The following is a 25,522-nucleotide window of genomic DNA, read 5'->3' as shown; positions in this document are numbered from 1 at the left end:
ATTGCTCTGTCTTCCTAAGGTTCCTCTCACCCCAACTTTCATTCTTGTGTAATTTTGAAAGATAGAATTTGAAGGATGGAGAACAGGGAAGTTCAAGAGGAAAGAGGTCTCCTCTGGGGTCCCATGGCTAAGGTCTTGGACCCTCCTATCCAGGCACAGATGGCTCCTCCTTACCTGGAGGGGCCTGAGCAGAGTGGCCCGGGATGTGAGTTCAGTAGAGTTCCTAAAGGGGGCAGCCCCTTCCCCTCCCTGTGCTCCCCGTCCTCCACAAGGCATTTTGAGATACTGAGCAGAATGGTGTGGGAGGCTGCTGCTGCACCACGAGGGAAACAGGGAGGAGGAGAATTTCAAGCCTTCCCCAAGCCTGCATTCCTACTCCAAATTGACACACATTGGCACCTCCTCCTGGCATTCCTGCCTAGAGAGTGGAGGGATGGAAAGTCGCCCAGCCCGGGACAGCACTGCCTCTCCTTTGACACTGGTTCCACAAAGTGGCAGTAGTGGGAAGCCTGAGAAGGCAGTGAGGACTCTTCATGGTGAGGAGGCTCTGAAGGAGACCAGAGGACAGTCAGAGGGCTCTAATCTCCTCTGGCTTGTGTGTCTTCAGAACTTGGACCCTGGAAACTTTCTGTGAAAGGCCTGGGAAATAGGTTTGTTTTTCCAAGAGGTAGCATCAGCCAGAGGTAAGTAGTCAGTACACTGCTGAGTACTGAGTACTGGGTGGCACCCAGTCTGGCTGGGACCCTGGCTCTGGTCCCCTGGGAGCGGTGATGCTCCCTATCTGTATTTCAGCATTTTTCATCAGCATTTGAAGTTTCAGTTGAGAAGGAACCAAGAGACCCACTCCCCTTTTGAAGGAGGAGCTTATGGGCCTAAAAGGACCCTGCAGGTCTTTGCAGATAAAGCCCCAGAAGCATCAAGAAGAGACATGTAGTTGGTGTGGTGGTGGCACACACCTCTAATCCTAGCTACTTGGGAAGCTGAGGGAGGAGGACTGCAGCAAGTTCAAGGCCAGCTGAGAGAATTTAGTGAGACTGTGTCTCAAAATAAAAGAATAAAAGCAGGTTAGGAGTGCAGCTCACAGGTAGAGCAACGTGCCTAACGCGTGTGAAGCCCTGAGTTCCATCTTCTCTACTGGGAGAAAGAAGGTGTGTGTGGGGGTGGGGTGGGGTTGGGTTTATTTCTGTGGTGGGCTCTCCACTTGCCATGGGAGGGTCGTGGCCACTTTGCCTGGTCCTGTTGGCTCTGACTGACCCTGGTTCCAGGCTTGGCATGCAGCTGTCTCCTCCTCTTCCCCACGTGCTCCTGCGCCCCGGCCAAGCTCTCTCTGGCCCAGGCCGTGGAGGGTGGTTTCTGACTGGGAAAAGGACCCCCTTTGGCAGTTGGGAAAGAACCCGGATGTGCGCTGACTACATTCCCCGGTGTTGTTATTCAGCAGGAAGAAAGGAGAAGGAAAAAGCAAAGGGAGAAGATATTGTTTGGGTACAATCTGTATTTGCAATTTTCCACATCGGTTCTTTTTATGAACGCTCCAAAAACAAGACAACAGCAGCGGCTGATTCAATATGCGCCATGCAGGAAAACAATAAGGAAAAAAAAAGGGGTTTTTAATAAGCACTTGGAAAGGCTGTAATTAAATCTCGGGCTCTGTTTGGAAAACAAGAATCTCATTTAGTGCTTTTGCCCCGGCGCTCCCTAACATCTGCACCCATGTTTTCTGCTGGGCAATTACCGCGTCCTCGGCGGCTTGATTAACAAATACAGGTGCGGCCTAGCTAAGGAGGGAGATCCCGGCGGGAGCAGGGAGCGCCGAAAGGCGGAGCCCGAGAAGGTTTGGCTCCCGCCCCAACAGGTGTCGGGGTCCCCGGGGAGCTGGGAAGGCAGAGTGGCAGGGCGGACAGGGAAGGAGGAGGGTGGCAAGGAGTGGCCCTCCTGGCTCTCCTGCCTGCTCGTCTTAGAGTCTGATTCCATCACGGGGTGATGGGCCCAGGATGCAGGGACGGGGAGAAGCATGAACTGGTGAAGAATGGACGTTTCAGTAGGAGTGGGAGCCCCGAGTCAATAGGGGTCTTGTGCCTCCAGGGATATGTCTTTGCAGGGGAACTGCTAGGTAGTATAAGATGGTCTTGTCCCCTACACCTCCTGCGGTTCAAGCTGCCTCGGCTGTGGGCTGTGCGGGGCTCATAGACCTGCCACACCTCCCCTCACAGCCTTAGAGGCTGTTTTTGCTCTATAGTCACTAGAGGCCGGCTCCATGCTCCTTCCCCTGAGCCCTGGGTATGGCCAGGGCAGAAGTGTTGCTATTACAATTGCTGTTTTCTGGATGGGGAAACAGAGGCACTAGGTTTAAGTAACTTGACCAGACTACATGGGCTGTAGATGGAGCCAGCTCTGTGTTCAGGTATGTGGTTCCAGAGCTCTCACTGTCACCCCTGCCTGCCAGGGACTCCTCTACTTGCTTATCAGAGACCCTTTTCCTTTTCTCCTCCTGTTTCAGGCTCTGGGGGCCCAGTTCTCATGCATTGTGACAGTGCCTGCTGGGCGAACAGAGAGGGGCAGTCTTGGTCAGATTGGGTTAGGGAACACCCCGATGTCAGGGATGTGCTGTTAGGGCTTGCCCTGATAGGAGATATTTTAGTGGGATCAGGGTCCACAATTCTTGGTAAAGCTATTGAGGCTTAAAGCATTTTTAGAAGGTCTTCCCAAATCTTAATGCATAATCCAACTATTACGTGCCATGAGGACATTTAAGATCAGTTATGTGCTTTGTCCAGAGTACAGCTCAGATTGGCAGCTTTAAAGGGCTAAGAGAATCTGTTGACTTTGACATCTTGTGTTTATTTATGGGTTTTCTCTTTTCCAGTTCTCCCACATGGAGCCTGAGTCCTCAGGGGAAGATTCCTTTTACTTTTCATCCCCCTGTGACCTTCAGGAAAGGATTCTCCTTCGCTGAGTCTCAAGGACAGATGGATTTCCTTGCTAGAGACTGTGTCCAACTCCATGGTGCTACCTTATGGCTCTGAGATCCCTCACTCTGTGTGTCTGTACTAGCCAGAAGCTGGCTGTAGTCCTTCCTTCCTTGACTCCTCCCAACAGTGCTGAGCATATAGCTCCCCACACCAGCTGGATGCCACTCTGTTTGGTGTGTGTGCTCATGGCAACTCCTGTGCCCAGTGCCAGGCTCTGGAGAAAAGCGGGGATTCTGGAGCAGCCAGCCCCCTTGCCAGCACTTGCCAAAGCTCCTGTTGCTTTCTGAGATGGAGAGAAGGAAAGCGCTTGATGCTCTGCTTGCTGCTGCTGTTTCTGTGGCTGTTGAGGCTCCTGTAGCCTGTTGCTGTGTGGCTGTTGGGCCAACAGCTTTTGAGGAGTTGTCTGAATCAGCTCAATAAAGGAGAGAAAGAGAAGAGAGAGAGGAAGAGAAGAGAGAGAGAAAGAGAGAGGCAAATGAGCACCACCAAATAAGGAAGTCAATTAATATTCTCGGAACTAACTCTCTTAGCAGTATCTCCTGTCATCAGTAAGCTAGTGCAAATGGTGAAGATCCAGACAAAGATGAGAGTGGGAGGTCATTTCTTTAATGCCAGAACATTCTTCTTGGGGTAATTTTGAGAAGATGAAATAGTTAACCATTACTCTTGCATGCTAATTGCAAACTTCAGAAAACATCTGAGTATGTCATTAATAACACCACCTGGCGTGCATATTATACTTTCTTCTGGGACCTCTGATGGCAGAGAATGCATGGTTTCATTTATTGTCATTGCCATGCTGGGAGTTGGCACCCCCCTCCCCCTTTCAGTTTTGGATACAGAGGCCAGGGAGAGCATAGCATGTTAATGGCTAAGTCAGGTCTCTTAGTCCCAAGCCATTGCTCCTTCACTGAAATTCCTTACCAGGGTTTCAAATGTAGGCCTCTTTTGAGGACTCACACTCTGTGTCTCCAGAACTACTTAGCATGCTATAGGAAAAGGTGTGTAAGAAATCTGATGCTCAACAGATGGCTGTTCTCTGAGGTGGCCGCTAAAGTGATGGTTGCGCTCATCAAGTGTTGACTTTGTTTGTGAGGATCACAAAGCAACTATGGAGGCCCATACTTTCCCTGGTGGCCCAGGTGAGAAATAGTCTATAGCTGTGGTTTCTACTCTGTTTACCAAGCCTGACAGCCGAGTCCTGCCTCAAGGCTCTTGCGTATTGTCTCCCTGGAGAATGTGGAAGGGCTCCAACCATAGTCTGCTACAATGAATTTGAACAGATGTGGCCCTGCCTTAGGTGTGGGGTTCTGAGCAAAGGGCATGTGATTTGGACATTGGGTGCTGCAGCAATGATACAGGGATGGGGCCTAAATCTGTGACCACTTCTTTCTTGGGCCCACGTGCAAGCCCATGCAGCACTAACTTTTCTATGACACCATGGTTCATGATCACGGTTAGAAGTGATGAGCTACAAGCCCAGCATGGTGGCACGGACCTGTAATCCTAGCACTCGGGAGAGTGAGGCAGGAGGATTGCTGTGAGTTAGGGGCAAGCCTGAACTGTATAGTGAGACCCAGTCTCAAAAAAGTGATGAGCTAAAATCAGAAATTACTCCATTATTATACCTTTTAGGGAACAAAGTTTTAAAGCAAGATTAAAGGATATCAAAATCACCCAGTGCAGCATAGCATATCTCCAGGACTCTCAGGTAGGCTGGATGTCTGTCTTTTTAGTCCTCCTGGGACAATAGAGGCATCTTACCAGAGAGTTAGGTGCCAGACTTTGGATAGACCAATCCTCAGTGTGGCTTCTACTGTGTCTGGAATATGGATAGATACCCTTTCTGCTGCTCAGTCATGTGCACAAGCCATACCTTTTTTGGATGAGCCTCAGCAGATGTCACACTTAGTAGGGAGAGAGGTAGGCCATATTGGATGAGGTCTGAGCTGGATGCCTCGATGTTCCTCCCACATGAGTCTCTGTGTCTGTGCTTCTCTACATAGTGGAGTAGAAGGCAAGAAAGATGAAGATGATGTGCATGGTAAGGCATGAGAGTGATCATTACCAACTTCACAGGATGACCTGGCCTTTCTCTCTGGCCTTTATCTCTCCCTTGTCATCACCATGGTGACCTGGTTTGTAACTCTGCCTTCTTGCCTCTCACAGGACTCACATTTACTGGATTGAGGCTGATTTTAAAGGCTGTCCAGTAGCAGAGCCAGGGTTTCCTTTCCCTTGTGTATTCCTAATCTGTCTTGTTCCTAGTGTTCCAATTTCTTCACCATAGCTTGGAAGATTTAAGTGCCCAGATATGCTTTACTGGCTCAAATTTGGAGTTTTCTGTGCCCCAGTCAATCCCCTTTTCACTGGGACAGTTATGGTACAGGCGGCCCTTGTGTGATTTCATCCTGGGCTCAGGCCTTTCTGCCCATAAGCAAGCCAGGCTTATCTCCCTCCTATCCTGGACCTGAGATAAGGACATAACAACAGCAGGTTGGTTTGGACACTTTGGAAGCAAACTCCTTTTCAGGAGGATCAGAATGGCTGCCACCCTGTGCCTTTGACACAATAACCCACTGCTGAGGAAGGGACGTGGTCCTCCAGTACATCATCCCTCTTCAAAAGGGCAGAAGGGTAGCATGAATTTCATGGGCAGGTGGTTTATGGAAACACTGACTGCTGTAGGAGAGGCTGAGCAAACCTGATATATCAGAACCCTACTGACATCTCCTTCTCAGTGCTGACACCTGCCTCACTTTGGCCAGGTCTCCATGTCAAAGGTCTTCGCCCTGTAAGAGTTTGGATTCCTATGCGTGCCTTCTAGGAGGTCTAAGGAACCAGAGCCTGGCCAGCCTCCAGCAGTCTTCCAGAGCTCTGGGCCAACTGCCAGGGAGGAGTGGAGGAGAAGGAAATCTGTTACCTGCTGGCACTGATACTCTCCAAGTGGTGGTCTTTCTTATCTCATGCACTATGGGTTGTTCTAATAAAATGGATTGAGGGGTTTGCTCTCAATTCATTATTTTTTGTTCTCCTATAGGCTTGCATTTCATAGGTGGGCTACATTTTTCTATGCCTCTGCTTGTTCCCATTTATAACAGAGAAAATCACCCCTAAATAATAATTTTGATAATCATAGTAATAATGCCACATTCAGTTAGTACTTTTGAGTACATACTACATACCTGGTGCTGTTCCATGGAATGAGCAATACAAGTGAACAAAACAATTCATTCCCTCATGGAACTCCTTGAATTCTCAGAGGGGAAAGAGAGGGTAAAAATACAAAAATGATATTTAGCATATTGGACGTGATAAATTTTAGGAAGAGAAGTAAAGTGGAAATGGTAGGGAGGGAGGAGGGAGCCACAGGGAGGGCTGGCCATCTGGAGGAGGTGAGGAAGGGAGACATGGGGCTACTTAGGAAGAGAGCTTCTGCCTAGGACATACCAAGTGATATTTGAGTCTTGGAGGAAGAAGTCTATTCAAGCAACAGCAAGTTGGCCAATGTGGCCAGATAATAGCAGTAAGTAAACATAATAACATCAAAGCCAATGAGGTAAGAAGCATTATTTTGCATCTGACTAGGCCAAGGTTATACAGATATTATATGGTGGATCTGAACCCAGACAGCTTGACTGCAGGGTCTGCTGTCTTAGCAAATGGCAGGATGTGGGAAGGAGTTTTTGTCAAATGCAATCAGTTTCTGAGAGAGAGAGAGAGAGAGAGAGAGAGAGAGAGAGAGAGAGAGAGAGAGAGAGCTATGGAGGGAGGTGCTTTCCTTTTTCTTCCTCTACCAGTTAATCAGTGAATATCTTACTACAACACAATTGATATTTATGGACACCCAGGCATAGTGGCCCTGAGTGGCCCCAGAGGGAAGAAGCATCAGAAACAAGAGAAAAAATAGGGGCCCCTTGGCTAACGGGTTGGAGAAGGATTACATTTTCCTGGAAGCGCATTTTGGGGCTGGCTTCCTCCTGCTGCTGCAGGTGCTGGCCATGGTGCTGAATGCTGATGTGTGGAAGGCCGGAAGTCTTCGATGGGTGATTTTTGCTAGTACAGCAGTCAGCACGGTGCCACTTGTGTGCCTGTTGTAGGATATCAGATTGAGCATGTGGCCAGAGCGGAGAGAAAGGTGTGGCAGGAGTGAGGTTGGCCATCACATTTCTGGTTCTGAGATTGGTCCATGGTGAATGAAGCACAGTGGTCTCAGTGGTCAGCCCTAGGGGGATGCTGGGGCGGTGGGTTTGCCAGGATGAAGCTGGAAGTGCCTGGCAGCCTCCTACTGCCAAACAGTGACCACCATTCACATCAGCACATCTGCCTTTTCTGTGATCCCAGGCCATTTGGATTCCTACCTTTGTGCCTTGGCTGTTTTGTTTCCCTATCCAGTAATGTCTAAAACCTACCTCAAATCACCCTTGACTTCATGAAACTAGACTATTTCTCTTTTCAAGTGCAGGTATATATGTAGCTTATCTCACAGAATTTAATTGTTACCTATTCCTATTCAACTGTCTCTTTAACATTTTTGGGGGGTCACAAAAACTATTCTTCTTTCTTTTGAACTTCCCACTGAACAGTTCTGGGTATACGACACATTTGCAGAAATCTCAGTCTTTGGAATCTCTGTGCTTTTCAAAAGCTTCTTGTACTCTTACCTGTGTCTCTTTTTCACCAGAGCCATGATAGCTTTTGGAAAGCTAAAATTTTATTGGTTAAGCCAGTGATTAAACCCGCCTCCAACAAATAGTTATGTATGTCTTAAGCATTATAGAGGAGGCATGGAGAAATGTGGTTTAGTGATGAGGGGGTAATGGTGAGTGGAATCAAAGGGACAATGTTTATGCTCCTTAGTGGTAGCAGTGCGGGAAATTATGTTGTATTTTGTGGTTTAATTATGAAAACTGTGGATTGTGTTGGCTTGCCTTAAACTACCTACGAGTAGCTGTTTGTCAGGCTATTGGTTTTGTATGGATACATAGACAGTGTGCCTGAGTTATTAGCATTTGGCTATATCTTTTTTTTTCAAGGAGGTATTACCTTGTTATTCTAGTTCTTTTGCCTGTTTATTTAAGTAGAGACAATAAATGATACACTGCCTTGGAAGAATATTTATATTCTCCTGGAGCCAGAGAGGAAGAAGAGCAGAAGAAGGGCCAACAATCAAACACCTTTCCCCCTCCCCAGCTGTCTCTGTCCCACTTGCTAATCCAGGTCAAACTGTTGCTATCTTTCTCCATCATCTTTCTCACAGACTTGGAAGCTACTTTTATAACTTGGACAAAATATAGTAAGGGATGGAACTTTTTCTCAGCTATGGGAGAAACTTGCAGATGTTTATGACTGTGGGAATATCACAGGAAAAGCATTAAACTTTTCAACAAGGCTGGGCCCTATATTAACCATCTGTCAACCAGGCATTCTTGGTGAGCAGAAAAGAGTGAATAAGGTGTGTGTGTGTGTGTGTGTGTGTGTGTGTGTGTGTGTGTGTGTAAAAATGAACAGCAGCCAGGGAATTCAAGGATGAATGTGAAAATTATTTTATATAATGAAGGTTTGGAGCAGTGCGACTTCATTATGGTAGACACAGAAAACATAGAAGAGATGACAGAAGAAAGGAGGAAGAAGAAAAACAAGAATGGGCAAGAAGGATGTGGAGATAGATTGAGAACAGACAGGGAGAGAAAGGCACAAACAAAGAGGAAATGAATATCCCAGGGTCACAAGAAACCAGGGACTAGATATATTGTGACATGAACAGAAGGCAGAAACTGCAAGACAAAAGACAACTTAAGCCATTTTCTGGTCTGTTAAGTCACCCAGGCAGCACAATGTGCTGGGAAATGATGTCTGCCTGTGATCATTGTTTACTTAGAAAGCTGGCTGACTCGAGATGAAATTAACACAATAGGATGGAAAATTGCTAATAAAACAAAAATCTCTGCCGTTAGATTTTCATAGCCTAATTATTCAGCACGTTACTCACTAATGGCATGAGACATTACCATGCTAATGTGTAGTCTGCATATGTCAGAGAAGGAAGAGTGGGAAAGACTTTGACTCTGTACAAATGGAGAAATTCTGTATTCCCAGATGGAGGATGGTTGAGATGAGTGAGATGTTGGTGGTCAGGGGTGGGGGTAGCTATAAACTTTTCTGGGCTTGGGCGGAAACTATAGCCCTAGGGTTTGTTTCTCTGCGGTCATCAAAGCACCATGGGCCCTTCCAATCCAAGCTTCTCTCTGTATCCACTATGTGCCGCTTCTATTTGAGATGACATCACTGACAGGGAGTAAGATTTGTGCACAAATAACAAGAAGCAAAAGCTCTTTCTAAGTGTGTCCTATAACTGGAAACCCATCTTTGTTGACTTTTATACTTGGCATCTTCTGATCACTACCTGATTTAAATTATACAGAGTTAATTTACTCTTGTTGCTGCTTTTATTTGTTATACTAGGAGGTATCATAATTACTTTACACAAAGTAAAAACATCTTGGAGTTAAGGCCATCTCTTCTACTTTCTTAGAAGCTCCATATTTTGTCCATCCATGGATCCAAGCGTTCATCCAATACTGGCCAAATGGCTATTCCTAGGCCACATGCTGGAATACAAAGAAAAACATAGACAGACTTTTCTCCAAGACACTCCTAGGTTCCGGGTGGGACATAGGGTGGGGAGGCATATTACAAAACGGGTGTCCAAATATGAAAGGAGAAACTGGAAGAGTGTCTTCAGTCCAGTCTTCTTTTTGAGAAGAACAGCAGGGCTGCAGCTCTGGAGGACTGATTCTGTCTCCTTCAATCTTAGACAATCCTGGAACTATAACCCGTGTCCAAGAATGTTCAAGATGGTGGTAGCCTGAGGATAGAAGGACTGCCTGAATGTGTGTGTTTGCTGGATTCTCTCCCTCTACTGGGGCAAGCTCTACTGATAGGCACTCCTCCCCTTGTTCTTTTTCTGGAAATGGAAACATTTTTTTCTAACCAGAAGTCTGTTCTCTAACGTCTGGTGGGCCCAAACTACAGTGACCATGGGAATTAATTCAAAGATGGTCACACAACCCCATTAGCATTCTCAGAATCCTTCTGACACTTGCTGGAACTAGTGGCTTGAGGTGTTCTCTCTTTGTCTCTATGTTTCTGTCCTCATCTCTTCCTGAAAGAGTGAACTGCTTGAAAGTTGGGATATATTTATATCACTAAGTCAATTTGGTAAGTCAGAGAGAGAGAGAGAGAGAGAGAGAGAGAGAGAGAGAGAGAGAGAAATGATATTATTCAGATTAATTCCTGAATCTAGACATGTCTGTCATTTGGACTTCCTGCTTATGCAGAACAGCTCATTCTTTTGTGCTTAAGCTTGTTTGAGTTAAATTTTTGTCACATGCAAATCAAATAGTCCTTAATAATACTTTTCTTCTACTTATCTCAGCTTTAGAATGCTTAAGGCATTTTTGGCCATCATCAACAGAACATGACTGTATAATTCTTTACAACTAATGTGTCTTTTTGTAGCCTGCCATCTGCTTTTGTGGTGGCGGGTGAAGAGACAGGTCAAGCAGCATGCAGAGCAATACTCAGTGGAGTGAAAGCTGGTACTGAGGTCCTTGATCTTCTTACCTACAAAGGTGTTTTTTGAAGCACACTTTCCTCAGCCTTCCTTCTGTTACTCTTTGGACTTTTCCCCTCTTGTAAATTGACACCAGGGGTTTGAAGCAAAGGTAGAATTCATAAAAGAGCTGGGTTTTTCAGGAGGGATTTTAGAGTGAAGAAGCAATTAAGCAAGTAGAGCTTGCTTGAGGCATGGCAAAGCCACTAGCAGGGATTAGTGGGCTCACAGAGCCTCTGTCTCTGAGTGACCACTTTACTGCATGAAAGTTTCCTCTCTCCACCCACTCTGTGTGTGTGTGTGTGTGTGTGTGTGTGTGTCTTTATGGTGATGTTTTGCCAAGAAGCAAGAAGTAATAGTTATTGAGAGTAATGACTGGTGTTCTGATTTTTCTTTTTGGGGGGCATATGATAAAATATTATTCCAAGTCCTTTAAAAGTAGATATGACTGGATGACCTGCTCTTTAATGAAAGGTGAGTTGAAACCTTGTACCTCTTTTGGTAATTCTTTTTTAAAGACCATTGTGTGTCTTTTCTACACTCTTCCTTTTACAGTGACTGGTGATATTTGAATGGAGAGTTTCCATCAACCAGGCTATCTCCCAATGAGGGTAACGTAGCCAACATGGTATAGATATGAAGTATGATAACAAGAGAAACCAATTTTTAAGCAATAAAGTTTTTTTCTATTTAACATTACTGGATCTTTTAAAATCACAATTTTAGATTTATAGAAAAACTGAGCAGATAGTACAGAATTCCTATATAGCTTTCCTACTGATAGTTTCACCTATCATTAAAATTAACAAACCAAAATCAATGCATTATTAACTAAAGTGCATGAACAGTTTTGTGAGTTTTTATAAATGCAAGCCATGCATACATCGTTACAATTACATGCAAAATATGTCCACTGCCCTAAAATCCTCCATGCTTCATTTATTTACCCACAGCCTCTGAAAACCACTGACTTTTAAAAATGTCTCTGTAGTTTTTCCTTTTCCAGAATGTCATATCATTGGAATCATACAGTATGTAGCATTTTCAGACTAACTTCTCTTTTAGTTTTATTTGTTTTTTGATGTGCTGGTGATAGAACCCAGGGCCTCACATATGCTATGCAAGTGTTCTACCATGAAGCCCCAGCCCCAGCCCTGGACTACCTTTTATAATTTAGCAATATGCACTTAAATTTCCTTCATATCTTTTACTGATTGGAGAAGTTGTGACTATATTCTTTTAGTCTGTTGTTTCTCTTGTAATTTTCTTAACAGTATCTTTTGCAGGGCAGGAGTTTTAAATTTTAATTAAGTCCAATTTGTCAGTGTTTTTCTTTCAAGTGAGGCACTTTTGATGTAGTGAAAACTCATCTCTAAAACCAAGGTGACGTAGATTTGCTTCTATACTTTAATAGCTTTACATTTATACTAATGATTCATTTTGAGGTTTTTTAAAAAGTAGGTTTTTATCTAGATTTTTAAAATATAAGAATGTCCACTTGCTCCAATACCATTTGTTGAAAAGACTATAATTTTTTCATTGAATTTCCTTGGCTTCTTTGTCAAAGATAGGTGGCCTATTTTAGTAGGTCTATTTTGGTCTCTGTTGTGTTCTACTGATTAATTTCTTTATTCTACCTCCAAGACTATTGTCTTTTTTTTGGTACCGGGGATCGAACTCCAGACCTTGCACTTGCGAGGGAGGCAACAGAACCACTGAACTAAATCCCTGGCCTGTTTTTTTAACATTTTTTAAAAAATGAATTTTATTGCTATGTTTTAGGTACACAATATAATGACATTCATCATTGGAAATTTGCACCTTTAAATAATCTCTCTTGGTTCTTATTTTTTGCTCATTCCCCTGCTCTCCCTTTAACCCCTCCATCCCTCCCTATTTACAAAGACTTTGTTTCCATTTTTTCATTTTCTCATATTAATTCCATTCCCTTCTTTCCTTTCCCCTACCCCTCCCACTTCCCCTTTGCCCCTTTTCTTCCTATTTCACATTACCTATTATACCTTTTAGTCCTTATTTACACTTTCAGTTTCTCACACTAGAGAAACTAATCTGTATTTACACATGTGTGTCCTATTTATTTCACTTAAGAGTATTGCCTCAATGTGCATCCATTTACCAATAAATGTCTCTAATTTCTCAATTTTTATGGCTGAGTAGTACTCCATCTTATAAAAAACCCACATTTCCTTTATCCAGTCTCCAGTTGATGGGCAATTGGGCTGCTTCCAAGTTTTGGCTATTACAAATTGTACTGGTATGAACATGGCTGCACATATATCACTGTGCTATGATTCTTTTAATTCTTTGGGGAAGATACCCAGCAGGGGAATAGCTGGGTCAAGTGGGACTTCCAGTCCTACTTCTTTGAGGTATCTCCATACTGATTTCCACAGTGGTTGCACCAGTCTACACTCCCACCAACAGTGGAGCAGGGTTCCTCTTTCCCCACAGCCCTGCCAGCATTTATTGGTTGATTTTCTGATAGCAGCCATTCTTTCTGGGGTCAGTTGCAGTCTCAGCATTGTTTTCATTTGCGTCTCTCGAATGACCAGTGATGTTGAACATTTTTTCATATGTTCATTTGCTATTTATATTTCTTTGAGAAATTCCTGTAAATTTCAGTTGCCCATTTCTGGATTGAGTCTTTAAATTTGGGGTGTCTGATTTTTTTAAGTTCTTTATAGATTCGAGATAGTAGACCTTTGTCTGAGGAACAGCAGGTGAAAATTTTTTCCCACATTGTGGGTTGTCTCTTCACACTGCTGGTGGTTTTTCTTGCTGTGGAGAAGCTTTTTAATAAGAAGAGATCCCACTTGTTGATTATTTGTGCTAGTTCATGGGCAACTGAGGTTTTGTTCATAAAATCTTTTCCTACACCAATGTCTTCAAGAGTTCTACCTACCCCTGTTCCAGCTGGTTCAGTGTTTCTGTTTTAATATTTAGATCTTTAATCCATTTTGATTTTAGTTTAGTGCATGGTGAGAGATTTAGGTCTAGTTTTTAATCTTTGGCAAGTTGAAACCCAATTTTTCCAGTACCATTTATTAAAGAGGCTATCTTTCCTCCAGTGAGGGTGTTTGGCTCCTTTGTCGAAGCTGAGATGGCTGAGTATGTCTGAAGTTGTTTCTGCATCTTCTGATCTGTTCCACTGCTCCTCAGGTCTGTTTCTTTGCCAGTACCATGCTGTTTTTATCATAGTAGCTTTGTAGTATAGTTTCAAGTTGGGGGTTTTGATACCCCCTGCCATGCCTCTGTTGCCTAGAATTGCTTTTGCTATTCTAGGTCTCTTCTTGTTCCAAATGAGTTTTTGGATTGTTTTCTCAAGCTTTGTGAAGTATGCAGCTGGAATTTTAATTGGGATTGCATTGAGTCTATCTAGCAGTTTTGGAAGTATGGCCATTTTCACTATGTTGATTCTTCCTGACCAGGAGCAAGGGATGTCTTTCCATTTTCTGATGTCATCTTCAATCTCTCTTTTCAGAGTGCTATAGTTTTCAGAAAAGAGGTCTTTGATTTCTTTCATTAGGTGGATTCCTAGGCATTTCAGTTTTTTGGATGCTATTGTGAAAGGAATTGTTTGCCCTATTTCTCTCTCAGTGAGTCTGTTGTTCGTGTTGAGGAAAGCTATTGATTTTTGTTTGTTGATCTTGTATCCAGCTACTTTACTGAATTTGGTTATTAAGTCTAGAAGACTTTTGGTGGAGTTCTTGGGGTCTTCTATATAGAGTATCATGTCATCTGCAAATAATGACAATTTGACTTTGTCATTTCCTATCTTTATTCCTTTTATTTCTTTCTCTTGTCTAATTGCTGTGGCTAATGTTTCCAAGACTATACTGAGCAGGAGTGGTGATAGTGGACATCCTTGTGTTGTTCCTGATTTTAGTGTGAAGGATTTTGGTTTTTGACCATTTACTATGATATTGGCTCTTGGTTTTTCATAGATAGCTTTTATCAGATTGAGGTAGAGACCATCTATTCCAATTTTTTGTAGGGTTTTTTTTTAATCATATATGCGTGTTGAATTTTGTCAAATGCTTTTTCTGTATCTATTGAGATGATCATATGGTTTTTGCCCTTGGCTCTATTGATATAGTGTATTACATTGATTAATTTGGGTATGTTGAACCATCCCTGCATCCCTGGGATGAATTCCGCTTTGTCAGGGTATATGATCTTCTTGATGATCTTCTGCATTCTGTTTGCCAGTATTTTAGTAAGGATTTTTACATCTATGTTCATTAGTGAGATTGGCCTAGAGTTCTCCTTTTCAGTTGGGTCTTTCTCTGCTTTGGGGATCAAGGTGATGCTTGCTTCCAGGAATGAATTAGGGAGTATTGCTTCCCTTCCAATTTCACTGAAGGCTTCAAATAGTATTGGCAGTAGTTCCTCTCTAAATGTCTTGTAGAATTCAGCAGTGAAGCCATCAGGACCTGGGCTTTGCTTGGTTGGTAAGGTCTTAATTACATTTTCAATTTCATTGATTGTTATTGGGTTGTTTAGAATTTTTAGGTCTCCTTTGTTCAACTTTGGTAATTCATACGTATCTAGGAATCTGTCCATTTGTTCTGTGTTTTGCACCTTATTGGCTTCTATGTTCTTGAAGTAGGTATTGATGATCCTCTGGATTTCTGCTGGGTCCATTTTAATTTCACCCTTTTCAGTCCTAATTGCATGGATTTGGGCCTTTTCTTTTCTTTATCTGATAAGGTTGGTTAAGGGTTTGTCAATTTTGTTTATTCTTTCGAAGAACCAACTTTTGGCTTCATTGATTTTTTTGTATCGTTCTCTTAGTCTCTATTGCATTGGTTTCTGCTCTGATCTTTATAATTTCCTCCCTGGTATGAGCTTTTGGTTCATCCTGCTCTTCTTTTTCTAGAAGCTTGAGATTCAGCATCAGGTTGTTTAATTGGGCATGCTCTGTTTTCCTAATACGAGTATTCACAGCTTTGAATTTCCCTCGTAAGACTGCTTTCATTGTGTCCCATAGATTCCAAAATGTTGTACTGTCATTGTCATTTAATTGTAGGAACTTTCTGATTTCTTCTTTAGTTTCCTCTGTGACCCATTGGTTATTCAGAAGTGTGTTGTTCAATTTCCATGTGTTTATGAAATTGTTGTGGTTTCTTTTGATACTGATCTCCAATTCATCACACTGTGGTCCAATAATATACAGGGATAACTTTAATTCCTTTGCACTAACTTCAACATGTTCTATGTGTGAGTATGTGGTCTATTTTGGAGAATGCCCATGTGCAGCTGAAAAGAATGTGTACTCTGATTTTGTGGGGGTGGAACACTCTGTAAATATCTGTTAAATTCATTTATTGAAGAATTTGATTGAGTTCTAGTATTCTGTTGTTTATTTTTTGTCTAGTTGATCTATCTATTTGTGAAAATGGGGTATTGAGGTCCCCTACTACTATTGTATTACTGCTTATTTAATTTTTCATGTCCATTATTATTTGTTTTATATAGTTGGGCACACTAGTATTTGGTGCATATATATTTATGATTGTCATCTCTCCCTCTTGGATTGTTCTCTTTACAAGGATGTAGTATCCTTCTTTGTCTCTCTTAATCAGCGTTGGTTTGAAATCTACTTGATCTGCAAAGAGGATAGCTACTCCTGCTTTTTTTTGGGTTCCTGTCACATGGAGTATTGTTTTCCACCCTTTAACTTTCAGTCTATGAGTTTCATTTTGAATTAAGTGTGTTTCTTGTATGAAGTATATTGTTGGATCTTGCTTCTTGACCCATTCTGCCAGTCTATTTCTTTTGATTGGTGAAATGAGACAGTTAACATTGATGGTTATAACTAATACGTATTGATTTATCATTGTCATGACTTTTTCTTTTTGTTGGCTTCTCCCCCTTTGCATTTATTTTCTTGTCATGCCAAGTGGATTCATTCTGCTGAGTTTCCTGGGGTTGTGATTCTCAATGTCTGTCCCTAGGATATTGTCTAAAATCTTTTTGAGTGCTGGTTTGGTATTCCTGAAGTTCCTAAGGTGCTCTTTGTCATGAAAGTATCTAATTTCTCCATCAATTTTGAAAGATAGTTTTGCAGGGTACATCAATCTGGGTTGGAGGCTGTTTTCCCTTAGGGCTTGCAATACATCACTCCAAGCTCTTCTTGCCTTGATGGTTTGTGTTGAGAAGTCTGCTGTGATTCTGATGGGCTTTCCTTTGTATGTGATTTGTTTCTTTTCTCTAACTGCTTGGAGATATTTGTTCTTCTGTTGGGTGTATAGAATCTTAACTATTATATGCCTATGTGTAGATTTTTTTTTGATCAAGGCTAGTTGAAGTCGTATATTCCTCCCTTATCTGTATGTCAAGTTCTTTTCCCCTGCTTGGGAAATTTTCTGCCATCACTTCCGTGAACGGTTTCTTTATGTCATCTGCACTCTGTCCTGTCTCTTCATTGACTCTGATCAGTCTTATGCTATTCTTCTTTGCATCATCTAGCAGCTGCTGGATTGATGTCTCATGATCTCTTTCTATTTTAGAGAACTTTTTCTCTTCCTTGTCATTAATTGCAATCTTATCCTCTATATCTGAAATTCCTTCCTCACAATGGCTCATTCTGCTGTGTAAACTTTCAATGGAGTTTCTAATCTCCTGGAAATCTGTTTGCATCTGTTTTATGGATTCCGTTTGTTTCCCACATTGGGATTCCATCATGTTCCTCAGCTCCTCTATTTTTTTAAATCTTTGTCCTCTCTAGATTTATTAATTATGTCTTGAACTATGGGCACAATCTCTGCTGGTATCTCTGAAATTATTTCTGATTTCATCTTTTCCAGATCCTTTTTTGTTGCCAGTTCAGGGAATTCAGGTGATTGAGTATCAGAGTGTTCCATCTTGTTTCCCTTTGGGGTTGCTTTAGGTGATGTGGAAGCCTGGTTTTGAGACTTGTTTATGTGTTTTCTCATTTCTCATGGGTTAAGTGGGTGGTGCTGGTGGTCGTTTGTGTTGCTTGCACCCACACAGCTCACCTCCTCTGCACTGAGGGCACCTCTGTTCTTTGGCACTGGAAGCAGTGGTACATTGGCCCAGAAGTTTCCTCCTCATCACTGGGGGTGACTCTGTTCCTCAGCGCTGGAGGTGGCAGTTCCAGGTTCTATTTTCATCAAAGATTAATCCATTGGTGAATCCATAGCTGAATGTGCTGTTAGATGGAGCCTGGTCAGAGGAGGTGGGTCATGGGGGCATGACTTTGAAGGATGTGTCTCCCTCTCTGGCTACTCCCTTTACTCTCTGATTCCTGGCCCTCAGGGCATGAGCAGCTTTCCTCTGCCAGGCCCTTCCACCATCCCTTTCCAGTGTTTGAGTCATATGGCCATGGACTAAAACCATGAGCCAAAATAAACTTTGTTTCAAGTTGTTAGTTTCAGGTATTGTGTCTCAATGATGAGAAAATGACTAATTCATTCATTTAAAAAATATTATTGCACTCACAATATGTACCACACACTTGTCAGTATTCAAGGGATGAATGTGTACGCAAAATAGCAGTAAGCATCAGACAGACCATGATAATATGGGCTTATGATAGTGAGGTCCTGAGTGGCTACTTTAGAGGGAGTACTCAGGGAAGACTTATGTGAAGAGGCCAATTTTATACTGATGCCTCCAGTGACAAGAATGGCCCAGACATCAGAGGATCGAGAGCAGATGCTGTGCACAGAACGGGGATAGCAAACATAAAAGCTATCTCAGAAGAAGCCAGTTCCAATGGCTTCTGAAGTCCTTTCTAGGGCCAACAGTCTTCATCTTCTGTTCTCTGCAGTCAGAACATGACTTTGTTGAGACACTGGGGTAAGTCAAATGATGACTCTTTTATGGGCTGATTACTTTCACTAAGAAATAGAGACTGATGCTAGAGTACATCAGCTAGGCTCCCACTGAGCAAGGGAAAATCAGAACCAAGCCTGGAAAGAGAGAAAGAAGTACAGCTAAAAAGGCAAAGAAGCCATTCAGTGGCAAGCTAAAAGGGACACTGTAGGCCCTGATCATAAGACCTGGAGAAACAAAGTTGGAAGCTGGCTGCTTGGACAATTGGACAGTGTTTGAACCTTCTTCACTTAAACTGAAGACAGGTGAAAATAAATCAGAAAGTAAATACTCAGATGAACATAGAAATAAGGGTCTGTGATGGGAACCTTCTGGTCTCAAATGACAGAATAGAGATATTCATTCATTCCACTGGTCATTTACTTATTCAACAAATATTTGCTATGGCCCACTCTCCAAAGCCTGTTCTTACTGGTGGGGCTACATCATTGCCAGCAAAAATCCCTAGAAAAATGCTTACACTCTGATAGTTAGACAGGTGCTGAGAGGCCACAAACTTTAACATGCACAGGTTTAGATCCTTTATTTGCAATAAATATTAAATGCATGATGTGTGCCTAATGTGGTGTTGTTGACTGGAGAGTATGCTAACCACACTTCAGCATGCAAAAACATAATAATGTTCATCCATAAAAGATGTGATACCCTCAAGGAACTGGCCTCCCTTCATTCTCATGCTACCCTGCAGCTCACAGAGGGGAAGGGATTTGCTCAAGCTCATCCTAATGAGAGCCTAGACCAACCCAGGTCATTTTGCAGTGCAGTGCTCTCCTGGTTATATCACTGTTACTTTGTACAGTGGATGTTATCTTCTGTGGAACTAACCAGCATGAGCCCTCCAAGACTTTCCATTGAAAGCAAGGACTGGGAAGAGCCAGGTGCTGAAGGAATTCACTCTGTTGATCTGTGGCAGCATCTAATCCTGGGGATACCTGCAGTGCCATCCTCAGTGTCACTGCCTGGTGGCACCAACAGTGGTGGCTTCCCTGCCTTTGTTTTGTTGCACAATTGGAAGACTGTTCCCAGATATGTAGCCTATACTTTAGGTCCTTGAGGGTGCCTGAGGTTATCCTAAACCACCTCATTCTCATTTTAATAAGTTCATTTTTGCTTAAATTAGCCAACTTTGGCTTCTGTTGCCTGAAACTTAGAACCATGACCACTACACTTACAAAATCCTTTGTCCCCATGTACCAATAAAATAGGCTAGTTTTCTACAGCTCAAAAAAAATGCTTGGTAGCTCAAAACAATAATGGTTTCTTTCATGCTCATCCTTCATGTGTGAATGTGAATTTTCCTAAGATAATTGATAATTTCCTAAGATAAATTTAAGTATTTTGAGCCAAATGAAAATACACCTTATCAAGATGAATGAATACAACAACAGCAGGGTTTAGGGGGAAATTTATAATGCTGAATACATAAATAAGAAAAGAAGAAAGACCTAAAATCAATCATCTAAGCTTCTGCCTTAAGAAATTAAAGAAAAGAGAACATAAACCTACAGAAGCAAAAGGAAGTTACAGCAGAAATCAATGAAATTGAAAACAGAGTATCTATACAGAAGATCAACAAAATCAAAAGCTGGTTCTTTAGAAGAAATTAAAAATTGATAAACTTTTAGTCAGACTGCAAGTTACTAATATTGCAAATGAAAGAGGAGCTACATCTATTGATCCTATGATGAATAACTAAAAGCAAAATAAATGAATTTATGAACAACTCTATGCCTAAAAATTTGGTAACATATGAAATGGACCAACCTCTTGAGAAATACAAGCCACTAAAACTCACATAGGAGAAATAGGTCATAGGACTATACCTAAAGAAATTGAATTATTAGCTAATAGCCTTCCAAAAAGAAAATCTTATGTTCAAAAGTGAATTCTGCTAAAGATTTAAGGAGAAAATAATGCCAGTTTTCTTCAGTTTCTTCCAACAATTGCAGCAGAGGGAATATTTCCCAACATATTCTATGAAATATTCATTGATAAAGACACTACAAGAAAGGAAAACTACAGGTCATATCATTTGTCAACATAAATATAAAGATCTTCAGCAAAATACTGGCAAATCAAATCCAACAACATATAAAATAAATTGTGTACCATGACCAAAAAAGATTTATTCCAGGTAGGCAAATATTGTTCTGCAGTGAAAAATCAATTTATACAATTCATATCAACAGGCCAAAAAAGAAAAAAATATATGTTTGTATCAACAGATGCAGAAAAAATTGAAAACATCCAACATCTATTCATGATTTAATGAAAAAAAAAGAGTGAAGTAGGAATAGAAACCTCCTTACCTTTGCACACAGTCTACAAACCTCAAGAAGTAATATCCTTAATGAGAAATCAGATGAGTCCACCAAAAACTCAGAAACAAGAAAAGCGGTTTCCTTTCACCATCCTATTCAATATCATACTGGAAGTTCTAACTAATGGAATAAGACAAGAAAAAATATAAAATTAAAATTGAACAGATGAAGAAAAGGAAATACAATTGCCTTTGTTTGCAGAGAGCATGACTATTGAAAATCTCAAAGAATTGGCCCTCCCCAAATCTCCTAGAACTAACAAGCAACTATAGCAGGAATGTAGAATATGAGGTCAATATAAAAAAGTCAGTTGCTTTCCTGTATGTCCAGAATGAATAATTGGAATATGAAATTTAAAACACAATAAATACTTAAAAAGTGAATCACTTAGGTGTAAGTCTAATAAAAAAGCACAGAATCTCTATGAAGAAAACTAAACAATTTTGATGAAAAATATAGATCTAAATAAATAAAGAGGTATAAGCTAGTTCTACCCAATTTGATCTACATTATCTATAGATTAAATGCAATCTGAATCAAAATCCTAGAGAGTTACTTCATAGATATCTGCAAAAGTGGTACTAAAATTTAAATGGAAAGGCAAATGACACAGAATAACCAACACATTACCAAAGAAGAAAGTCAAAAAACTAATATTATCTGGCTTCAAGAATACTATAAATGTTAAAAAACAGGTCACCATACTACCACCCTGAGTGCCGAGGAGCAGAGCTGCCTCCAACACAGAGGAGGTGAACCTTCCAGGCCAGGGAACCACTGCCCCAAGCGCCAAAGAAGTGAGCTGTACGGGAGTCAGTAAAACACGCCCCCCCCCCGCCATTGAAATGAGAAGACACTTAAATAAGTCTCAAAACCAGACTTCCACATCGCCTAAAGCAACCCCAAAGGAAAACAAAATGGAACACTCTGATACTCAATCACCTGGACTCCCTGAACTGGCAACAAAAGAAGATCTGGAAAAGATGAAATCAGAAATAATTTCAGAGATATCAGCAGAGATTGTGCCCATAGTGCAAGACATGATTAATAAATCTAGAGAGGACACAGATAAAAAATAGAGGAGCTGAGGAACATGATGGAATCCCAACATGGGAAACAAATGGAATCCATAAAACAGATGCAAACAGATTTCCAGGAGATTAGAAACTCCACTGAAAGTTTACACAGCAGAATTAGCCATTGTGAGGACAGAATTTCAGATATAGAAGATAAGAATGCAATTATTGACCATGAAAAGAAAAATTTCTTTAAAATAGTAAGGAACCACGAGACATCAATCCAGCAGCTGCTAGATGATGCAAAGAAGAATAGCATAAGACTGATCAGAGTCAATGAAGAGACCGGACAGAGTGCAGATGACATAAAAAACTGCGAACTAGCAAAACAATCAACATGTGGGATCTCTTCTTACTAAAAAGCTTCTGCACAACAAGAGAAACCCCTAACAGTGTGAAGAGGCAACCCACAATGTGGGAAAAAATTTTCACCTGGTGTTCCTCAGACAAAGGTCTACTATCTCGAATCTACAAAGAACTTAAAAAAATCAGACCTCCCAAATTTAAAGACCCAATTCAAAAACGGGCATCTGAAATGGACAGACATTTCTCAGACAAAGAAGTAGAAATAGCAAATAAACATATGAGCAAATGTTCAACATCACTGGTCATTTGAGAGATGAAAATGAAAACAATGCTGAGATTGCACCTGACCCCAGAAAGAATGGCTGCTATCACGAAATCAACCAATAATAAATGCTGGTGGGGCTGTGGAGAAAGAGAAACCCTGCTCCACTGCTGGTGGGAGTGTAGACTGGTACAACCACTGTGGAAATCAGTATGGAGATACCTCAAAGAACTAGGACTGAAAGTCCCATTTGACCCAGCTCTTCCCCTGCTGGGGATCTTCTCCAAAGAATTAAAAGAATCATACCACAGTGATATATGTGCACCCATGTTCATAGCAGCACAGTTTGTAAGTCCAAATTTGGAAGCAGCCCAATTGTCCATCAACTGGAGACTGGATAAAAAAAAATGTGTTTTTAAAAATAAAATGGAGTACTACTCAGCCACAAAAATGAGAAATTAGAGACATTTATAGCTAAATTGATGCACATTGAGATGATAGTCTTAAGTGAAATAAATAGGGCACACATGTGTAAATACAGAATAGTTTCTCTAGTGTGAGAAAATGAAAGTGTAAATAAGGACTAAAATGTATAATAGATAATGTGAAATGGGAAGAAAAGGGGCAAAGGGGAAGGGGAAGGGGAAATGGGAGGGGTAGGAGAAAGGAAAGAAGGGAATGGAATTAATGAGAAAATGAAAAAAATGGGAACAAAGTCTTTGTAAATATGGAGGATGGAGTTGTTGAAGGGAGCACTGGGGAATGGGGAAAAAATAGCCAAGAGAGATTATGTAAAGTTGCAAATATCCAGTGGTGAATGTCATTATATTGTGTACCTAAAATGTACCAATAAAATTGACCAAAAAACCCCAAACCCTGAACCCCTATGATCCAATCACCTTCCTCAAACACGTGGGGCTTGGGGAGACAATTTAGATCTAAACCATAGCAATGAATGAATCCAGGTCAAGCTCTTACTGGAAACTGAAGCACAGGGATGTAAAGTGACATTAAGAAGGTCACAGCTCATTAGTTGAACAACTCATAATAGAATCCATGGCTCTTGACTCTTATCCAGGCGTTTCCTACCTTACCAGGTTTCATGGTAACAAAGGTATAAAGGACAAACATTTTTCAAGTCTGCAATTTTGTCATCTCTGTGTTGGATGCTCTGTATACGTCAGTCATTTTTAGGATAATCCTACAAAATTGGCAGGTTTCACATTTTTATAAATAAGGACACAGAGCCTTTGGGATGCTAAGTCATTTGCTAGGTATCACACTGCTATAGAGTAAAAGCTGGGGTGTGACTCAGCTTGGTCTGACTCCCAAGTTCTTTGTATTGCTTCAGCTCTTCAACTCTTTTCTGATAACATTTGTGCTTTATTAATGTTTCTGTACAGTAAAACTGCACAGTGAATAATAGCGACGACATTTCAGTCACTGTAGTGGGCTGACAGAAGGCATCGGGCAGGGAGGCTATGCAGCTTTCCCTTTGTCCTTCAAGTCACATTTTAGAGGTGACATCTGTTTCTTTGTCTCACAAGTGAGGATTACTGCTCTAGAGTCCTGAAATGCAACTGTTACACTGTGTAAGACGCCTCCAAAGATGTGGATATGGATGGGAGCCCTGCCCAGCTCTGCTCATTTTTCTCCTTGCTGAGGACAAAGAGAGTTGGGATGTATTAATTGATACCCCAATGGCTGGGAAATAAAACATCTCATCAATGATTTATATATTGCCAAATATAAAATAAAGCTTATAGATCAAAGGATAATAGAGATCACACAGTTCTTGGTGTCTCCCACCTCTGTTTATAGCTTGGGTCCTGTGTTCATTCTGGCTTTGTCCCTTCTTTTATTCTCCTGAGCTTATACTGCACCTACCTGGGTGACTCTTCAGTGTGGACAAACTTGTCCATCACCTTCTCCAGGCTAGGAAACATTTCTGGAGAAGACACATCATTCTCTGCCTGGCCTTCTTGCCAATCTGTGTTCTTGTGCCTCAGCTAGGTCTTCAAGGCAGCTCAGGGATGCTTTTGTGCCGAATGCCGGCCCCTTCCTGTCCTCACTATTGTAGGCAAAGCTGCTCCAGATGCATCCAAAGATGTACACCAGGTCTGACAGCGTAAGGGGAGCTGCAGGGTTGGGGAAAGGGGTTCTCAGCACCTAGAACAGCTCCCTGAGAAATGACAGTGAGATCCTGGAAGCTCTCTGAGCCTTAATAATAAAATCTGAAAATTGTATTGTGGTCTCAAACTCTGGTCCATCCACCTCTGATGAAAGATTTTTTTCAGTACTGGGGATCAAACCCAGGGGTGCTCTCCCTCTGACCTACACGCCCAGTCCCTTTTATATTTTATTTTGAGATAGGATCTTTCTCAGTAGCCCAAGCTGGCCTTGAACTTGTGATCCTCTTGCTTTAGCCTCTGGAGTATCTGGGATTACAGATTACAGTTACACAGCACCATGCCTAGCCTGATACAGGATTTGAGTGTCACTGTAGTAGAGATGATGATCTCTTGTACCTTTCCTTCTTGTGATATCTTAACTTTTTTCTTTCCTTCCACAAAAGTCAATTACCAAGTGTGCCATGTTCCATTCTAGGTTCTGGAAAAGAAAGGTTCAAATCTCTAATAACCTGGACCACCCATGTGAATCACGGTTCCCTTCCGTGACACACCTTCCAAGGGTGAGATGCTTCCTGAGTCTCCTACATCCCCGACACACATCTGTTGGTGTCTCCTCCATAGTGTGCCCGCTTGCTCATTAAGCTTAGTTATATTCTTGGGCTGAAGCAACCTCTAGGGGCTCAAGTCGAGTTCACTAGATTTATCTTTGGAGACAGGAAAGAACAAAGGCAAAAGCAATAAGGATGCAAGGAGAAGATACACCTGTTCAAGACAGAAACCATCAAAGCAGCTCTTGTAGGAAACCAAACATTAAAAGTCATTTTGGTTGAGCTGAGATCTCCCTGAACTCAAAAGCACAGGTGTAGGGAGATGAGAAAGAAGAATTATCTTGGAGATACAGTAATAAGCTAATACAGAGTGCATGACACCTTAGGGACTGAGAATTCATAAATATATTCA

At 41.7% G+C, this 25,522-nt stretch overlaps 1 long non-coding RNA gene across 2 annotated transcripts in view; it reads left to right on the top strand.

The window, feature by feature from the left end:
• The window catches only part of LOC110344250 (uncharacterized), a 164,135-nt gene that overhangs the window by 64,612 nt on the left and 74,001 nt on the right, over positions 1-25,522 (top strand). The gene's annotated exons all lie outside the window — the stretch shown is intronic.

This window comes from Heterocephalus glaber, unplaced genomic scaffold (assembly GCF_053883595.1).
Source record: "Heterocephalus glaber isolate CG9 unplaced genomic scaffold, H.glaber_assembly_v1.0 deba00000546, whole genome shotgun sequence".
Classification (NCBI taxonomy): domain Eukaryota; kingdom Metazoa; phylum Chordata; class Mammalia; order Rodentia; family Bathyergidae; genus Heterocephalus; species Heterocephalus glaber.
The sequence above is the reverse complement of the archived record's forward strand: the minus strand, read 5'-3'. Positions and strand labels throughout refer to the sequence as shown.